The sequence below is a fragment of the Lampris incognitus genome, chromosome 6, assembly GCF_029633865.1.
Source record: "Lampris incognitus isolate fLamInc1 chromosome 6, fLamInc1.hap2, whole genome shotgun sequence".
Taxonomy (NCBI): domain Eukaryota; kingdom Metazoa; phylum Chordata; class Actinopteri; order Lampriformes; family Lampridae; genus Lampris; species Lampris incognitus.
The window spans coordinates 30933147-30943469 of NC_079216.1; the positions used below are offsets into that span (position 1 = coordinate 30933147).

Below are 10323 nucleotides of genomic sequence, written 5' to 3' on the forward strand. Positions count from 1 at the left end.
CCTGCAAGATGTGGTGGCTATACTGTTGAAGCAATGGGTAACATGACTTTACCACCCCACACATGTCAGAGAAAGAGAGCCACTTTATTTTGTCATTGTAGGTTACAATGAAATTTGGTTTCTGCATTTAACCCATCCTATTGTATAGGAGCAGTGGGTGGCTGTGGTGCGGCACCTGGGGACCAACTCCAGTTCTTTTCCCTATTGACTTGGTCAGGGGTACAGACAGAAGAAGAAAGCCACTTTATTTTGCCATTGTACATGTTACAATGAAAATTGTCTTCTGTATTTAACCCATCCTATTATGTAACAGCAGTGGGTAGCTACAGCGTCCGGGAACCAACTCCAGTTCTTCTTTCCATTGCCTTAGTCAGGGACATAGGCAGGAGTATTAACTATAACATGTATGTCTTTTTGATGATGGAAGGAAACCAGAGCACCCGGAGGAAACCCACGCAGACACAAGGAGAACACGCAAACTCCACACAAAAAGGGCCTGGGATGGCCTGGGGTTCGAACCCAGGACCTTCTTGCTGTGAGGCAACAGTGCTAACCACTGGGCCACCATGCTGTCTGCTGTGTACTGTTAGGGGCAATAAAGATGATTGTGATATTCTTTTCTGTCTGTCACCTGGAAGAGGCCATTTCCATCCACAGAAAGATGTGGATAGATGGTATGTACATAGGGAATTGATGTCTGTATGTTGCTATGTCCTGCAAAAGTTCCAAGAACTTCACCATCACATTTCAAAAATGATCTTTTTTCATTATCCTATCATTCTTAATAATTAATGAAAATCAAATCATATATACATATATACACACACACACACACGTAAGATTCGACTTAGAGACAAGCGAGACATTGGTTGTAAATGAACTCTTTACTTAGAACTTAGCAAAGTTAGGATACTCAGCCATCAGGCTACATCTGCGTTTCTTCCAGTTCAGCTCATACTTAACATTACTTCCTAGTCTCGTCTCACGAGAGCCCCCCATCAAAGACTAACCAGAGAGCATGCGCATTAACATAAGTCCCAATACATTACACCCCTTTCCCCCAGTCAACAAAATCTGCCAAGTGGCGTGGAGGGTGCCGGTCTCTTGCCGGACGCTGTAGAGGGGTAGTGGGCACAGGAATGGACACAGGACCAGAGGGATCTTCAACAGACCTGCTGGTCTCTGGTCGTGGCGTTTCAGACGAGGTAGACTCGAGCGGTCCATCTTCAGGTGACTGCTCACCAGGAACAATGGATTCTCCAGCGACCACATCCGTGCGTGCAGTCGCTCTACCACACAGCTGATCCACGTGGCGTCGATGCATTTGAACATCAGGAGTCTGCACTCTATATGAAACTGGGCCAGTAGGATCGGCTATCACGCCAGGGACCCATTTGTGTCCCCCAGTGTAGCTCCTCATGTACACAGTGTCCTGTGGCCTAAAACATCTGTTTGGGCCTTGCAGCTTTTCTGCACTCACCTCCTGCTTGAGGTGCATCTCATTTTCATAGTCAGGATGAAGGCGATCAAAGGCCGTGGTAAGACGCTGGTTCATGAGAAGCTCGGCAGGGCTCTTTCCTGTTGCTGAATTGGGAGTCACATGCTGTGACAGCAGAAACCTAGCCAGGCGTGTCTGCAAGTCACCGATAGTGATCCTAGACAGGGCCTCCTTGGTTGTCTGGACCATACGTTCTGCTTGGCCATTTGAACGAGGATGGTAAGGGGCCGTAGTCACTGCTCTGATGCCATTCCGTTTGGCAAACTCTTTGAATTTTTCCGATGTGAAGGCCGCACCGTTGTCAGAAACAATGACATCTGGCAACCCGTGAGTTGCAAAGAGGAGCCTCAGTGTGCTGATCACTGCAGAGGAGGACATTGAACTCACCATGGCAACCTCTAACCACTTAGAGTGTGAGTCCACAATTATGAGAAATGTCTTCCCCTGGAATGGACCAGCAAAGTCAATGTGTAGCCGGGACCATTTCTTAGTTGTCCACTCCCAAGGGTGCAGCTGTGCTGTTGGTGGTGCATGATGACTTCTCTGGCAGGTTTCACAGGATTTTACTGTCTGTTCTATTGCTAAATCCATACCTGGCCACCGGGCATAACTCCTCCCCAGGCCCTTCATATGCACAATGCCTGGGTGTGCATCATGCAGCATGGCTAGTACCTCCTCTCTCGCCAGGTTGGGATAACTACACGACTCCCCCATAATAGGCAGTCCTTGTGTGCGGACAATTCATGGCGCCGGGTGAAAAACGGCTTGAAACGGCTGTCAGGTGTGTCCACTGGCCAGCCATGCAGGACCCGGCGCAGCACCCGGGACAGAACTGGATCCTTCCGAGTAAGGGCGGCAATGTGTTTTGCATTCAGTGGGGCTTCAGGCGCCATTTCCAGTAAGAGCGCCTCCATGGGTGGAGGGGTCTCACGCATACCAGCGGGCAGTGGTAAGCGACTGAGGGCATCAGCATTTGCTAGCTGTTTGCCAGGGCAGCAGCACAATTCGTAATCATAGGCCCCAAGAAGAACACTCCAGCGTAGCATGCGTGGGGACAGGACAGGTGGCATGGGCTTAGAGTGGTGTAGCAGGCCCAAAAGAGGCTTGTGGTCAGTAAAAACCACAAAGTGGCGACCAGCAAGGTAATGGTGAAATTTTTTGACTGCAAAAATGACCGCCAAGGCCTCCTTATCTATTTGGGCATAATTTCTTTCAGTGGAGGATAGTGTCCTCGAGGCAAAGACGATGGGAGCCTCCCAGCCATCGGACTCCATATGGAAGAGCAGCGTCCCCAAGCCATAAGGCGAAGCATCACAAACAACGGCTAATGGCTTTGTTTTGTCGTAGTGCGTGAGCACGCCATCAGCCTGAAGCAGTTGTTTTGCAGCGGTGTAAGCTTTTTCATGTGCGTCAGTCCACTGCCAGGGTGAAGACTGATCCAGGAGGCGGTGCAGCGGTTCTAAGATGGTAGCCATGTTTGGAAAAAAACAGCTATAAAAATTGAGTAGGCCTAGGAATGACTGAAGCTCCGTTTTGTTCCGGGGTGAAGGCGCCTTCTGAATAGCCTCAACTTTCTTCATAGTTGGCCGCACGACATCCTTGTCCACGCGAAAACCTAAAAATTCAACTTGGTCAGCAGCAAACACACTCTTCTATGCAACCCAGCATGGTCATGGTGATGTCGTTAGGCTACTCACAGATTCCTCAAAGCTGTAGTAGAATATCGGAAGTTGCTGATTTCCATCAATCAACTGTTCAGAACTGTTGGAGTTCGGATCCGCTTCGTCGCTAGTGTAAGATTCGACTTAGAGACAAGAGAGAGATTGGCTGTAAATGAACTCTTTACTTAGAACTTGGCAAAGTTAGGATACTCAGCCATCAGGCTACATCTGCGTTTCCTCCAGTTCGGCTCATACTTAACATTAGTTCCTAGTCTCGTCTCGCGAGAGCCCCCCATCAAAGACTAACCAGAGAGCATGCGCATTAAAATAAGTCCCAATACATTACAACACATACATATATACACACACACACATATATATATGGTATATATATATATATACACACACACAAACACACACACACACACACACACACACACACACACACACACATATATATATACACTACCGTTCAAAAGTTTGGGATCACCCAAACAATTTCGTGTTTTCCATGAAAAGTCACACTTATTCACCACCATATGTTGTGAAATGAATAGAAAATAGAGTCAAGACATTGACAAGGTTAGAAATAATGATTTGTATTTGAAATAAGATTTTTTTTACATCAAACTTTGCTTTCGTCAAAGAATCCTCCATTTGCAGCAATTACAGCATTGCAGACCTTTGGCATTCTAGCTGTTAATTTGTTGAGGTAATCTGGAGAAATTGCACCCCACGCTTCCAGAAGCAGCTCCCACAAGTTGGATTGGTTGGATGGGCACTTCTTTGAGCAGATTGAGTTTCTGGAGCATCACATTTGTGGGGTCAATTAAACGCTCAAAATGGCCAGAAAAAGAGAACTTTCATCTGAAACTCGACAGTCTATTCTTGTTCTTAGAAATGAAGGCTATTCCATGTGAGAAATTGCTAAGAAATTGAAGATTTCCTACACCGGTGTGTACTACTCCCTTCAGAGGACAGCACAAACAGGCTCTAACAGGTACTATTTAATGAAGATGCCAGTTGAGGACCTGTGAGGCGTCTGTTTCTCAAACTAGAGACTCTAATGTACTTATCTTCTTGCTCAGTTGTGCAACGCGGCCTCCCACTTCTTTTTCTACTCTGGTTAGAGCCTGTTTGTGCTGTCCTCTGAAGGGAGTAGTACACACCGGTGTAGGAAATCTTCAATTTCTTAGCAATTTCTCGCATGGAATAGCCTTCATTTCTAAGAACAAGAATAGACTGTCGAGTTTCAGATGAAAGTTCTCTTTTTCTGGCCATTTTGAGCGTTTAATTGACCCCACAAATGTGATGCTCCAGAAACTCAATCTGCTCAAAGAAGTGCCCATCCAACCAATCCAACTTGTGGGAGCTGCTTCTGGAAGCGTGGGGTGCAATTTCTCCAGATTACCTCAACAAATTAACAGCTAGAATGCCAAAGGTCTGCAATGCTGTAATTGCTGCAAATGGAGGATTCTTTGACGAAAGCAAAGTTTGATGTAAAAAAAATCTTATTTCAAATACAAATCATTATTTCTAACCTTGTCAATGTCTTGACTCTATTTTCTATTCATTTCACAACATATGGTGGTGAATAAGTGTGACTTTTCATGGAAAACACAAAATTGTTTGGGTGATCCCAAACTTTTGAACAGTAGTGTATATATATATATATATATATATATATATATATATATATATATATATATATACACAGTGCTGCTTGAAAGTTTGTAAACCCTCCAGACATGGTCACTGTTTTTGTAAAAAACATTAAAATAAGCTTATTACACATACATCCAAATCCCAATTTGTAAAGCACACCTTGCAAATAATGGACACACACACAAAAAGAGATATATTTTCATTATTTAATTCAACAAAGGTGGTTTAGTTCACAAAAACTGAAAATTTAACATGTGCAAAAGTATGTGAACCCTTGTATTAGTAGCTTGTGGCTCCTCCTTTCGCAGCCATTACTTCAACCAAACGTCTTCTGTAACCACTAACCAGTCTCTCGCATCTGCTTATGGGGATTTTTGCCCAATCCTCCTTGCAGAACTCAGCCAGTTGAGAGAGGTTGGAGGGACATCTGGTATGTACCAACTTCTTCAGGTCTCGCCACAACATTTCAATTGGATTAAGGTCCGGACTTTGACTGGGCCAATCCAGAGTACGAATCCTCTTTCTCTGAAGCCATTCCTTTGTAGTTTTGCTGGAATGCTTTGGGTCATTGTCTTGTTGCATAATCCATTTTCGTCCCAGCTTCAACTCCCTGACTGATGGCAGGAGATTCTGATCAAGAATTTGTTGATATGCCAGAGAATTCATGGTTCCTTGGATAATATGGAGTTGTCCAGGTCCAGAAGCAGAAAAGCAGCCCCAGACCTTCACATTTCCACCACCATGCTTCACTGTTGGGAGGAGGTTCTTTTCTTCATATGCAGTGTTGGCTTTTCTCCAAACATGTTGGTTTTGATTGTGACCAAATAATTCTATCTTGGACTCATCTGTCCAGAGAATGGACTTCCAGAAGGCCTCTGGTTTGTCCAAGTGCTCTCTGGCAAAGTTGAAACAGGCAGCTTTGTTCTTTTTTGAGAGCAGAGGCTTCCTTCTATTAACCCTCCCATGAATGTCATGGCTATTCAATTTCCGTCTGATTGTAGATGCATACACATTTGTCCCAGATGCTACCAGAGAGGTCTGCAACTCTCTAGAGGTGATGTGTGGGTTGGCCTTTACCTGATTTATTATTTTTCTGGTGCTTCTGGGTGATATTTTTGATGGGCGTCCACTTCTAGGCAGAGTTGCTGTCATGTTGAAGGCCCTACATTTGTAAATTATTTGTCTTACAGTGGATGGATGGAGCTGGAATCTTTTGGAGATGGTCTTATAGTCCTCCCCAGACTGATGGGCTGTCACTACCTTCTTCTTCATGTCCTCGGATATCTCCTTTGCTCTTGGCATTGTTGATTTGTATGGGACCACAGTGGTTTGGTTGGTTTCCTCGGTCTTTTAATTAGTGCAGGCCAAACCCTTTCCCAAGGATGTCTCATTTCATTGGTCTGCTTAAATGATTAATTGAGCACCCAAATGTGTTTCACCTCAGTCTGTTACCTGCTTGACTTAACCAATGCAGCTGGTGTTTCACTTACTTTTGCACATACACTAATTCCATGTTTCATGTAGTTTTTGGGCTACTTAAACAAGTCCCACTAAACAAGTACATGCAATTGATAAACATATATCTCGACATTTCATACATAAAAATTGGTGATGATAAAATAAGAAAATCATGGTAAAACAACAGAAACATCTAAACTGCTCAAGGGGTTCACATACTTTCAAGCAGCACTGTACATATTCCATTCCATTATCCGAACCACTTGTCCTGCTCTCAGGGTCGTGGGGATGCTGGAGCCTGTCCCAGCAGCCATTGGGCGGCAAGTGGGGAGACACCCCGGACAGGCTGCCAGGCCATCGCAGGGAATAGAAAGAATATCCGTTCATCCATTATCTTAACCGCTTATCCTGCTGTCAGGGTTGCATATGAAAATACATTTCTAGGTGTGATACTAGACCACAAAATCTACTGGAAACGTCACATAACATACATACATACATACATACATACATACATACATACATACATACATACATACATACATACATACATACATACATACATACATACATACATACATACATAGTACATACATATAGTATATATATACGCACGCGCACACACACACACACACACACACACACACACACACACACACACACACACACACACACACACATACACATACATGTACATACATACATACACTACCGTTCAAAAGTTTGGGATCACCCAAACAATTTTGTGTTTTCCATGAAAAGTCACACTTATTCACCACCATATGTTGTGAAATGAATAGAAAATAGAGTCAAGACATTGACAAGGTTAGAAATAATGATTTTTATTTGAAATAAGATTTTTTTTACATCAAACTTTGCTTTCGTTAAAGAATCCTCCATTTGCAGCAATTACAGCATTGCAGACCTTTGGCATTCTAGCTGTTAATTTGTTGAGGTAATCTGGAGAAATTGCACCCCACGCTTCCAGAAGCAGCTCCCACAAGTTGGATTGGTTGGATGGGCACTTCTTTGAGCAGATTGAGTTTCTGGAGCATCACATTTGTGGGGTCAATTAAACGCTCAAAATGGCCAGAAAAAGAGAACTTTAATCTGAAACTCGACAGTCTATTCTTGTTCTTAGAAATGAAGGCTATTCCATGCGAGAAATTGCTAAGAAATTGAAGATTTCCTACACCGGTGTGTACTACTCCCTTCAGAGGACAGCACAAACAGGCTCTAACAGGTACTATTTAATGAAGATGCCAGTTGGGGACCTGTGAGGCATCTGTTTCTCAAACTAGAGACTCTAATGTACTTATCTTCTTGCTCAGTTGTGCAACGCGGCCTCCCACTTCTTTTTCTACTCTGGTTAGAGCCTGTTTGTGCTGTCCTCTGAAGGGAGTAGTACACACCGGTGTAGGAAATCTTCAATTTCTTAGCAATTTCTCGCATGGAATAGCCTTCATTTCTAAGAACAAGAATAGACTGTCGAGTTTCAGATGAAAGTTCTCTTTTTCTGGCCATTTTGAGCGTTTAATTGACCCCACAAATGTGATGCTCCAGAAACTCAATCTGCTCAAAGAAGTGCCCATCCAACCAATCCAACTTGTGGGAGCTGCTTCTGGAAGCGTGGGGTGCAATTTCTCCAGATTACCTCAACAAATTAACAGCTAGAATGCCAAAGGTCTGCAATGCTGTAATTGCTGCAAATGGAGGATTCTTTGACGAAAGCAAAGTTTGATGTAAAAAAAATCTTATTTCAAATACAAATCATTATTTCTAACCTTGTCAATGTCTTGACTCTATTTTCTATTCATTTCACAACATATGGTGGTGAATAAGTGTGACTTTTCATGGAAAACACAAAATTGTTTGGGTGATCCCAAACTTTTGAACGGTAGTGTACATACATGCATATATAATCCAGTTAGTCAAGTACATTTTCTATGAGACCGTACAAACCTGTTTAATGCTATAAGAAATCATCAGTTTGATATTGCTTATAGCATCAACTTTATGGCAATCTAGCATATATATATATATATATATATATATATATACTCTGCCAACCCGTCCTTTTTCCCCAGCCTCCTCTTTCAAATAATTTCATTCTATGCTGAGTCAATAGAGTTTGTTGCTCTCATAAGCTTACATTTCATACTGCCAGTACAAGTGAGGACAAAAGTACAATAGTGTTACATTTGAAAGGTGGGTGTAGAGACTCTCTCAGTCTACTTTCCCTTTGTGTATTCAACTCTAATAAGAGCTTCATTAGCAATATAATTCTGTGTCTCACACTTTTAAAACAAACAGTGATGACATTGCAAAATCATTAAATATACAAGAGTCGAAAATCAACTTTTTTCTCTGCCCCCCCTCCCCAGGCTGCTGCTGGTTTACTGTGACAATACGTTTACATAACCAATCCTCAGTGTGTAATCCTGCCTATGTAACCCCCTTCTCTCTCTCTCTCTCTCTCTCTCTCTCTCTCTCTCTCTCTCTCTCTCTCTCTCTCTCTCTCTCTCTCTCTCTCTCTCTCTCTCTCTCCCTCTCTCTCTCTCTCTCTCTCTCTCTCTCTCTCTCTCTCTCTCTCTCTCTTTCTCTATAACCTCCTTGTCTATTCTTTTTATTTGAATATTTTGCTCTCTATATTAACTATTTCCTCCATTGCTCTCTATTTCTGATTTATTTCTCTAGCTTTCTTCTCTTTCCTGTTTTTGCCAACTGCTTGTCTTTATCATCAGACTATCTGATATGGTAAAGCCCTGCTCTGTTGCTGAATTTGTAAAGTCCCTTATGTCCGGATTACTATGGAAGCGGTGGCATGACCTCTTAATCTTAATTACATTCGGTTACATGTACACTCAACATCACGACGGCGTCACACTTCCGATTGCAAATGCTAAACCACTGATTTAGCCTTTAGTTATAGCTGAGAACATATATATCATGAAATTAGCATTTTCATCTGTATGAGTGCATTACTCAACAGCTGAAATTAAATCCCCTATATGGTAGAGTTCCAACCATACTCCAGTGTCCATAGGAAGGAAATAGTTTTTATGTTGCGTTAGCATCAAACTGTCAGCTAATTTAGTTCGACATCTCTGGTGTTCAGTGGTGGATCTAGAGATTTTTTCCTGGGGTGGCAAAGGGGTGGCAAGACTGTGTCCCAGAGGTGGCAGCTGCCACCCCTTGCCACCCTGTAGATCCGCGCCTGTGAGGGGGAGTGGGATTCTAAATCGGCGACTTCTGTTTGAGATGAGTTTGGTGCGGGTTTCATTGACCTTCACCATGCATGTACATAAAATATACTTTAAAAACATATTATCTGATTTATAAATGGGGTGGCAACAGGGGTGGCAAGACTGTGTCCCAGAGGTGGCAGCTGCCACCCCTTGCCACCCTGTAGATCCGCCCCTGCTGCTGTTTTATTCTTGATTAATTCCGAGGCAACTTTAATTCCTGGGAGTTTGTATTTTAAACTTGTAATTTTGCTCAGCTTTCGTTGTCTTTAGCTTTAACAGGACGAAATGGACACCCCTTTTATTTTGCGTACTCAGTGGTTGCATTTTACATACAGAACAAAACTCCTATAAGGATCGCACTTTGAAACAGTGCCCTGTTTGTAATGATAGTGAAAAGGAAGTCAAACAAGTGAAAGGGAAACAACAAAAACAAAATCCTTATTGTATTCAGACATTGCCCAGATTTCTGTTGGTAAATCTATTCAGAAAATGTCAATTCACTACGATGAAAACGATTAGACATGGAGTGGGAGTCTGATTTTCGCCAGTTTTAGACGTGAAAGAAAATATCACATTCGACAAAAAAAGGTTAAAAATGACGATGTGATAGGATTATTACGATAATAACGATACGATGAGGGTTCTTTATAACTTCCACAGTCCCCGAGCTATGAAACCTCGGAGTGGACTTCCACATCCGCGGCCAATCGCAGCAGTCTCGGACGCGTCGTGCGGAGCTCGCTCCCGCGACAAACTCAACTACCGTGCGCGAGCCCGACCGTTCCAACACCGA

At 43.0% G+C, this 10323-nt stretch overlaps 1 pseudogene; it reads right to left on the minus strand.

The window, feature by feature from the left end:
* Positions 1–1306: 1306 nt before the first annotated feature.
* Positions 1307–3078, minus strand: LOC130114503 (uncharacterized protein K02A2.6-like; annotated as a pseudogene).
* Between the last annotated feature and the right edge of the window lie 7245 nt (positions 3079–10323).